Source organism: Apium graveolens, chromosome 6, assembly GCF_009905375.1.
Source record: "Apium graveolens cultivar Ventura chromosome 6, ASM990537v1, whole genome shotgun sequence".
NCBI lineage: Eukaryota > Viridiplantae > Streptophyta > Magnoliopsida > Apiales > Apiaceae > Apium > Apium graveolens.
The window spans coordinates 304,841,791-304,852,409 of NC_133652.1; positions in this window are offsets into that span (position 1 = coordinate 304,841,791).

The following is a 10,619-nucleotide window of genomic DNA, read 5'->3' on the forward strand; positions in this document are numbered from 1 at the left end:
GACATCGCTTAAAACTTCTCAGGCAAGACCATATCAGACTCACCCAAAACATGAACCAACATCTCAAACTCATAAACATGTTTAGTCATGAATTTCCCATCCACCAACTTGAAATCAAGAAACCTAGCCACAGAATACTTCTCAAGTCCTTGAGAATCAGTATTGTGGGTTTGGTCCAGCTTATCCCATAAGACAATAGCAGTATAGGCATTTGATGAATAAACATCGAACAAGGTATTTTCCAAGGCTGCCAAAATGGTTGCCCTAGCCACCCCATCCTTCTCAGCCCATAAAGCATAAGCCTTAACAGATTCAGCTTTCTCTTGATCCAACATAGGAGGATCATACTGTACCACTGGTCATAGACCCTTAACCGTTAACCAGAGCTTTATCTTTTTCTGCCAACGAGAAAAAGAAACTCCACCACCGAATTTATCAGGCATACCTGATAAATCAATTGGCTAGGGAAAACGGTACGTAGTCCAATCAATGGAAACAGTACCACCAGAACCAGTTTCAACAGTATTAGGAACATCACTAGTTTCGTTAACCATCTTGCTAATTAACTATATATATATATAACAATAATCTCTTCAAGATTGTTAGGTATAATTCTAACTACACAGCAAAAATGGGCAGTTATATATATAATAATAAGAACAGGGCAAATAACGAAACAAAACACGAAGGCTAACAAACTATAATCAGAGACTGTAATTGACAAAGAAAATAAAGAAAATTTATCTCTTATCGCTTTCCAAATTCTGATAAGAAGAAGAACACAACAGCTGAGTCGCCAAACCCTTCAAGAGGACTTGACTTATTGCCCCCCACTTAAGCTGTGATGGAATGCAGCAATATCGCTTCCAGGATAAAACAGCAACAAATCAATCTAGTCACAGAACCAGCAATGATCAACGGCGACTCGTACCTCAGTTTGCCCATAAAAAACCTATGCAATTCATATATGTTTGCGAAGTAGGAACCGAGACTTGTGTTATATTAATCTCAAGTATACCTCTCAATAAATAGGCATCTCAAGTTGCTCTTCTTCTATTTTACTCGATGTGGTATCTCAAGTAACAAAACAGAAAAAGTAAACAAAATGGGTTTTCCTTATTATTTATATTATATCCTGATTAATTAATATTAATATTATAAAATATATTCAGAGTATGATTAAAATAATCCTTACTCAATATATTTAATATCAATTAATTAAATAATCAATATAAATAATTAAACTTGTAATAGAAGAGAAAATATAAGAGTTCCCACTAGTACTAGGCCACACAAGCATTCCACTTATGCTAGTAGTTGTAAACAAAACTAACACAAGATGCTATATAAACTCAATATATTTCTTTTACAATATCAATGTGGGACAAAATCCCCATAACCCATTTCAAACAAGCAACTTTGTCTCAATATATTCATGGATTCCACTAAGAAAATGTCTTAGATCCAAATATGAAAGTTCAAGTCCTCATATCAAGGAACAACCTCCAAGTGTTAGCTTCCGTATATCATATCAAGAACATATATAAAATATGCCTCAAACTTTCCATTTTCTAACACTAAGCACACTGACCCTTCGCGGGATTTGATTAGATTTGGACACAGTTTGAATTTGAATAAAGTTTGTTGGTTTGAGTTCGATACGTTTGAGATTTAATTCTGGTTTTAGATTTGATTTGGAATTGGTTTGGATTGGATTTTCTATTGGGTTTGGTTTTAGATTTGGATTCAATTTCGTTTGCGGTTTTGGTATTGGTTCCAGATTTGGTTTACTTCTAAAACTATTTTAGTTTATTATTGGGTGAATGAATCATTCTTCTTCTCTTGCTAATTGGATACTCTGTTTTCTCTTGTTTTGTGGTTACATTTTTGTTCTTATTTTGTGCTTGTGTGCAGCTTGGATTCGCTTGGAAGTATTTGGTTTGTTTGGATTCATGACTCTATTTTATGGATTGGCTTGGATGCTCTTGTTTCTAGTGTTTATTTTGTTACAGTTTTGAATTTGTTTGATTACGTGACTTCGTTTGTTGTTTGCTAAACTCTCGATTCACCATCGTGAGTTTAAGGGGTAATGTTGACATATATAATATTATAATCGGATAATATTATTATTATAATAGTTTTTTGTTAGAATGTTTTTCTTTATTATTGTTTGATTATGGTCAATATAAGTGTATTTTCCATTATAATTGAGAATAAGTCATATTATAATAAAATTATAATTCTATCTCTTATTTTCATACTTTATCACATATATTTCTTGTGTCAACACAATATAAGACACAATGCCTTTAACACTTGCGTTTTGGTGCAAAACGATGGATTGAATTGCGTTTCCATGCCACGCAATATATACATATGTTAACCTATGTTTATGTATGGCGATAAATAGACCAAACTTCAAAAAAATTGTATGTTTTCTCTTTAGTAAAACTTGTGTTTTTTCTTCAAACTAGAACTTTATATGCATTTTTAGGGTTCTAAACTAAAAAACCTCTGTTCACGCAATATTTGCAGAGTTTATAGACATTACATGTGTGCCATTGCAAGCCAGATTTTGATGATGTGTGATGTTTTGTTAGATATGATTTTACAATTAATTAATAAACTAAGTCCCACCAAATAAATGTTATAGACAAATTCATTCGACTATTTAAGTTAACTTTGTAAATATATATTGATTATCTTTATTAGTCAAATAATTATAAATTGTAGACAATAGATAATATTATTATATCTAATCACTATTTCAAATAATAAAAATGAAAATTTTTGATAAACTTTTTCAAACCATTTTATAATGTAATTTAGTTTTTCAACTTTAATATTATAAATTAATTTCGATTAATGAACCATTTCATTCAAACAGTTTTCCCTGCGATTAAATAAATCCACATTTCACCATTGCCGTGAATTAATTGTTGTTCCCGATTTACGAGTATACAATTAAATAAATCGATATTTCACCATCACCATTAGAGCAGTATTCTAAGCAGTAATCTGAGTCAAGCTCCTTGCGAGCAGCTCGAGCTCGAACTCATTTTATAAGACCGGCTCAAGCTCGGAAATGGGTCGAGTTCGGCGACACTTTTGTATCCGTTTATAAAAAATGAGCCAAGCCGAGTATGTGCCGAGATCGAATAGAGCTCGACTCGATACCCGAAACTCGACCCGGCTTAACTCGAACTCGAGCTCGTATAAAAAAACAAGAATCAGAATAAATTTAATCAGATTCATTCTTTCAGAAATATAAACAAACACTTTGTTTACAACTTTAATGTTATAAATTAACTCGGTGAATGATGTTATTTATGTTTCAAATAATAATAATGAAAATTTTTGATAAACTTTTTCAAACCATTTTATAATGTAATTTAGTTTTTCAACTTTAATATTATAAATTAATTTCGACTAATGAACCATTTCATTCAAACAGTTTCCCCTGCGATTAAATAAATCCACATTTCACCATTGTCGTGAATTAATTGTTGTTCCTGATTTACGAGCATACAATTAAATAAATCGATATTTCACCATCACCATTAGAACAGTATTCCAAGCAGTAATCCGAGTCAAGCTCCTTGCGAGCAGCTCGAGCTCGAACTCGTTTTATAAGACCCGGCTCAAGCTCGGAAATGGGTCGAGTTCGGCGACACTTTTGTATCCGTTTATAAAAAACGAGCCAAGCCGAGTATGTGCCGAGATCGAATAGAGCTCGACTCGATACCCGAAACTCGACCCGGCTTAACTCGAACTCAAGCTCGTATACAAAAACAAGAATCAGTATAAATTTAATCAGATTCATTCTTTCATAAATATAAACAAACACTTTGTTTACAACTTTAATGTTATAAATTAACTCGGCGAATGATGTTATTTATGTTTCAAATAATAATAATGAAAATTTTTGATAAACTTTTTCAAACCATTTTATAATGTAATTTAGTTTTTCAACTTTAATATTATAAATTAATTTCGACTAATGAACCATTTCATTCAAACAGTTTTCCCTGTGATTAAATAAATCCACATTTCACCATTGTCGTGAATTAATTGTTGTTCCCGATTTATGAGCATACAATTAAATAAATCGATATTTCACCATTAGAGCAGTAATCCGAGTCAAGCTACTCGCGAGCAGCTAGAGCTCGAACTCGTTTTATAAGACCCGGCTCAAGCTCGGAAATGGGTCGAGTTCGGTGACATTTTTGTATCCGTTTATAAAAAACGAGCCAAGCCGAGTATGTGCCGAGATCGAATAGAGCTCGACTCACCCGAAACTCGTCCCGGCTTGACTCGTATACAAAAACAAGTATCAGAATATATTTAATCAGATTCATTCTTTCAGGAATATAAACAAACACTTTGTTTACAAGAAAAATGATAAAAGAAAACACACAACACACCCAATACAAATACATAATTGGGTTTGAATTTCGGTGAATGATGGAGAGGAGTTTGGGTTTGGTGAATATGATAGGAATTAGGTCGCGTTTGAAAGGCTCACAGCTAAAGCTGGCCAGTTGGGCGGTCCATGCGGTATGGGTCGGGCTGAATGCGGGTTGAGCTCGTGAAGCATGAAAATTAAACCGACAAGCAAGTTGAACGAATCGGGCCGGGCCGGGTTCGAACTGACAGACAAGGACTCGTAACCGACACTGGACTCGTGAGCGATGCGGGCTAAACCGGGTTGAGTGTGGGCTGTGCGTGTTGAGTGCGGGCTGAGTGGGTTGAGTGCGGGCTGTGCATCCATCCATGTGCATTCTACTGTCTACTATGTCTATGTCACATCACATGTGATGTGAATGTAATGTGCGGCAAGTAGTAATCACTTATATTATTTTAATAGAAAATTTGTGTGTATAATAAATATTTTTTACTATATAAAATTCGAAATTAGTATAACAATGTTTATTAAAAAATTATTAATAAAATGTAACATTATTTTCTATTATGTCATATAATTTATTCGAAAAATAATAACTATAATCAATTAATTTTATTATTTTAGGTTTTTGGTTAAAAAGAGGACGGTACCTCTTATAAATTTTATTAATTAAAAAAAATTACAAATGATGTGAGAGGACTCCTCTCTAAAAAAACGGAACAAACCGCAACAAACATTAAAAAATTACAAATCAAATGATATTAAAACTTTAAAAAAAATTACATTAAATATTTTGCGGGCGGGCTGTGCGGGCTCGTGCGGGCTGTGCGAGTTGCCTGGTTCGTGCAGCTCGTGCGGGCTTGGCTCGTGCGGGCTCGTGCGGTTTCGGGTTCTGAAATTAGATTTCGTATTCGGTTCACCTAATTTAGCGAGTTGGGCGGGTTTGAACCGGCCCGGTTCGGTCTGAATTTTTTCCGGTTTCCGTAAGAACCGGTCCCGAATGTGCGGTTCAAACCCGCACATTTGGCCGGCTCTACTCACAGCGAAGGTGTTTGCATGTTTGTGTATGTATTTGTAGTGGCGTGGAGGTTGAGGCCTGAGGGTGGTCATGGTAGAATTCTCACTTGGGCTTTACTTTGTTAAGAGGAGGGGTTTTGGGCTGGTCTTAATTGCACTAGGCTTTTTATAATTATGGTTAAAATGGGTTACCCGAACCCGGCTCGTTCAACCCGACTCACTAAATCTGACTAGTTACCCGAACCCGGCTTGTGAAAATAATGATCCGAAGAGACTTTTCAACTTGTATAAGATTTAAATCCGGCTCGGCTCGTTTAATTTAAATCAGAGTTCGAACTCGAATAACCCAAACCCGGCTCGGCTCGGCTCGACCCTAATTGAAAGGAATATGTCCTAAGTCCAATCATGTATTAGGATTTAGGAATAACTTCCTGTGTAATCTGTTTTGATTTCATTGATATTAATAAAAGACTAGTTTTATTTTTATTACGGGCTTTATCTATTTAAGTGCTTTATCTATTTAAGTGTTTAAATAAGATATACCATAGTTTAGAGTAAAGCTTTTTATGGATTATGATGAGATCATAATAGTGAGACCTAAAAGATGATAACTCTAAACTTAAATAGTTCCTGATCATAGGATTACTAACTGGTAATTAATAATCCGCAAAGATCGGTACATATTATGCTTGCTTCATTATGAAGGATATCTGTTCTCATAGACATTTGTGTGGTGACACTATAGCTAGTATGTAGGTGCTTATTATAGAATAAGTTCACTGAACATGACTCGCACAGCTGAACAACTGATGGAGTTCACTCACGTGTCAGCAGTTGTTCATATAGTGATAGTTGTACAAGTATCCTTAGACTTGAGGTCATCATAGTCATCTTGTATACACTGAACTATGCTTTGGTTTAGTTCTTAGTCTCCAGGGACAATTATTAGGGCTCTACTGGGTATAGGAATTTGTACACGAAGATAGTGTATGATCAATAAAGGATCTACCCCTTCCAGTGAAGGAAGCGAATGTTCAAGGCTGATCTACTTATGCTAGTTCAGGAATCTCTGGCCAGAGTGAATGAAATTAGAAAGGAGTTTCTAATTTGCATAGAACTAAGCATAGTAAATGGTAAGCAAGTGATTGAATTAGATAGGCTTGACACGAGATCCATGCCTTGTATTTAATCGGGACATTGTAGGGTAGAAGGAGTTTATTGTACGGTAACTATTCACTGAATAGGTTCTTGGTATTCTAAGCAGTGAATTTGTATTATCCGGATAGTCACGATATGCTGAGAAGTATCCCTCACGATGTAGAATAAATGTGATCAATTAATCAATCATATTTAATCAATTAGAGAATTTATATAAATAATGATAAAATAGTTTTATTATTATTTATTTCTACTACCGGCTTAATATTGAACCTACAGGGTTACACCATAAAAAGAGAATGATTTAATGGTGGAGGAATTAATTAATAATGGCTAATAATTATTTATTTATGAAATAAATAATTAATTGGCAAATTTAATAATTGATTAAATGAGATTTAATTGATTATAAATTAATTAAGAAAAGTTCTTAAATATTATTAATTAAGGATTTAATTTTTGGAAATTAAATCAAGAGAGAGAATTATTTCTAAAGTATTTAGAAAAAGAATTAATAATTAAAAGGTGTTTTAATTATTAATGAGAATAATAAATGGGATAATAATAATAATATTTATGGGAAAATTTCAGCTGAAAATTTTACCTATAAATATACTATTATAAACCCTATTTTTATTCTAACCCCAAAATTTTATAAAACCTAATTCTCTCCACCTCCTCCTCCTCCTTAACGTCGTTTTCTTGGTGGATACCGGTGGAGTGCTTCACGTTTGAGGAGCAGCTGCTAAGGATCTCCGATCGATGCTCTTGGATCGCATATTAAAGGTTAGTAATTGATCCCTACGTTTTTACCACGATGTATACGCTTTTATTTGGATTTTGTATGTGTAAAAGTGTTTTACCATGCCTCCGCTGCGATGAAAATCCATCAATGGTATCAGAGCATAGGTTGTATGCATATAGATCTGTGGTAAAAATTTCAGAATTTTATGTGTTTGTATGAATTAATTATGATTTTTACAAGTTATATCATGGATTAATTTTGTCTGATAAGAAATCGTTTCTCAGAATAATTTTGAATGTTGATCTGGGTTCTACAAGTGTTGTAGATCGTCTGGGTATTTTTTTCATAATTCTATGATGTATAGATTTTTTATTATGAATTTTTGAAGTTCTTGTAATTAAAATTCGTAATTAAATAAGTAAATATATGTATATATAGTATATATATATATATATGTTTGTATATATGCTGTTGTCTGCTGTTGTTTGTTGATGGCACGGACAAAGACACAGCAAAGCAAAGGTACAAGGAACAGTCAGGTACGGCGGCACGCTAGTCGAGGAGTAAAGACGGCGACTGCTGAAACCGAACGAAGGACCGCGCGTCGACCACGCGCGCGTGGGGCTCACGCGCTGGCGTGCCACGGGCTGGCGTGCCACGCGCGGCGCGTGGTAGACACGCGCTGGTGACGTCATGCTGACGGCATCAGATGACGTCATGCTGACGTCAGCGTAGGGTTCTGGGCGCGTGAAGCGCGTGGGCGAGTGGGCGCGCGTCGGCGGAGTTCGGACACGCGCCTGACAGCGCGTGTGCGCGTGGCCGCGCGTGGGGAACCTTATTTCGGCGCGTGAGGGCGCGTGGGTAGTCAGAATAAGGCGATTTTGGTGCCGTTGGATTCGTCTTTTCGAGACGCTTCTAATGGTATATTATATGATATTTTATGAAATTGTTTCGAACTGTTTATAGCTAAAAGAAGTGTTTTTAAGCTATTTTTAACTATTTTAATTGCTTTTAAATGCTTCATGTGATACATAGAGATGTATAATGCTTAGACTAATGTGCTAGATGATATAATATGCCTACCTTGATGTTTATTCATGTTTATATATGTGATATATACTTAGTTTATCATGCGATGATAGATTTAGTTGAACTTAAATGAACATAAGGCGTTTGTTAGACAACCTAGTATAGTGAAATTGTTTCATAACCTTAAGAATAATATTATGAATACAATCATGAGATTCTTGTGTTTATGAAACACGTATTTGAATATGAATTTTCGATATGAGAGAAAGGATGATTCTGTCAACAACAGATTTCTATCTGTAAGAAAGGATTATTAAGTGACGCCTCTTGACAATGCTCCGCCCGATCTGGGAATCATCTGATTATTGATTATTGATTTGAAATATTTAATTTAAAAGTTAGAATCTCTTTATAATATGATTATGATTGTAACGTAATATAATCCCTCTAAAATTAAATAATATCAAGTAGTAATTGGCCAATGACACAACGGGCTTGTGTCGGTCATAGCCTTCCAACATGATAGAAAGTAGTTCTTATTTTTAAATCATTGTCGGTTCGTGCTACAGCCGAGGGCTTTGATTTCGAAATAAGAAATACTTGTCTATTACATAGAGATGTGTACATTGAATTAGAATCTAAAGGTCGGTACGTGCCACAGCCGTGGGCCTTTGGGAACTGATTCAATTGTACGGAATGTTGGGTTAGACTTGACTTAGAATATTGAGTTTGTCGTGCCACAGCCGTGACTCAATTATTCAAGAGGCTAAAGTTTGATTAGGGAATAACATTAGATGTAATTGACAAGAGTTGTCTGCCTATTGAACATTACATGGCGTTTCGTGCCACAGCCGGGGTTGTGTAATGGAATGTAGGATCCCTATTCCCACTAGCATTATGAATGCTTAATTTTTCACGTAGGGGGTTGAATAAATTAGGTAAACTAGTGGGAGCCACTTATGAATAAAGACCCGATTCATATAGTGTTTTAAAATGAAATCGAATATTTGCTAAGTGTTGTTATGTGTTTATCATTTACAGATTTACTTTGTACGTTATGTCTTCTGCACTATCACTCAGGAGCATACTAGATGCTCACAAATTGACTGGTCCTAATTATGCTGACTGGCTTCGAAACTTGAGAATTGTTCTCAGGATTGAGAAGCTGGAATACGTGATTGACTCACCTAAGCCTACTGAACCTGCTAGTGATGCACATAATGATGAACATGTTGTGTATCGTAGGTGGATAAATGATGCAAATGTTGCTCAATGCATCATGCTAGCTTCCATGAATATTGAGCTACAGAAGCAACATGAGCATATGGATGCTCACACTATCCTCATGCATCTACAAGAGTTGTATGATGTGGCGGGGAGGACAGCTCGATATGAGATATCGAAGTAGTTGTTCGGTTGTAGGATGTCTGAGGGATCATCTGTGAATGACCATGTACTTAAGATGATCAATTTGATTGAACGTCTTGGACAACTTGGTTTTTCCATGGATGGGGAGCTGAGCCAAGACTTGGTCTTGCAATCGCTTCCGACTTCGTTCTCGCAGTTTGTTGTGAACTTTCACATGAATAAGTTGGATGTCAGCCTGCCTGAACTCCACAACATGTTGAAGACTGCGGAATCGAATTTTCCCCCTAAGAAGAGTTCTGTTCTTCTAATTGGTGAAGGTTCCAATCCTAAGAAAAGGAAGAGGAACCCTTCCAAGAAGAAGAAAGTAGGTGAGAAAACGCCGGTTCCACCAAAAGCTGAAGACCCCAAGAGCAAAGTTGTTTGCTTTCACTGTAACAAGGTGGGGCACTGGAAGAGGAACTGCAAGGTTTACCTTGCAGAATTGAAGAAGAAGAAGGGTAGTGAGACTACCGCTTCTGATTCAGGTATGTTCATGATAGAAGTGAATATGTTATTAAATCAAATTTCTACTTGGGTATTAGATACCTCCTGTGGTTCTCAAATCTGCAATTTATTGCAGGGACTAAGGAGGAGTAGGACTCTTGAAGAAGAGGAGGTGATTCTACTGATGGGAAATGGAGCAAGAGTTGCTGCTGTAGATGTAGAATCATTTCATTTACATATGCCTACGGGCAAGACTATTATTTTTTAAATAATTGTTATTTTGTTCCCTCGATTGTAAGGAATATTATTCCCATGTTAGACTTGGCTGGATTTTCATTTATTATTGAGAATAATGAATGTTCTATTCTTAGAGATAATATTCTTTATGGACGTGGTACTTTAAATAATGGTCTG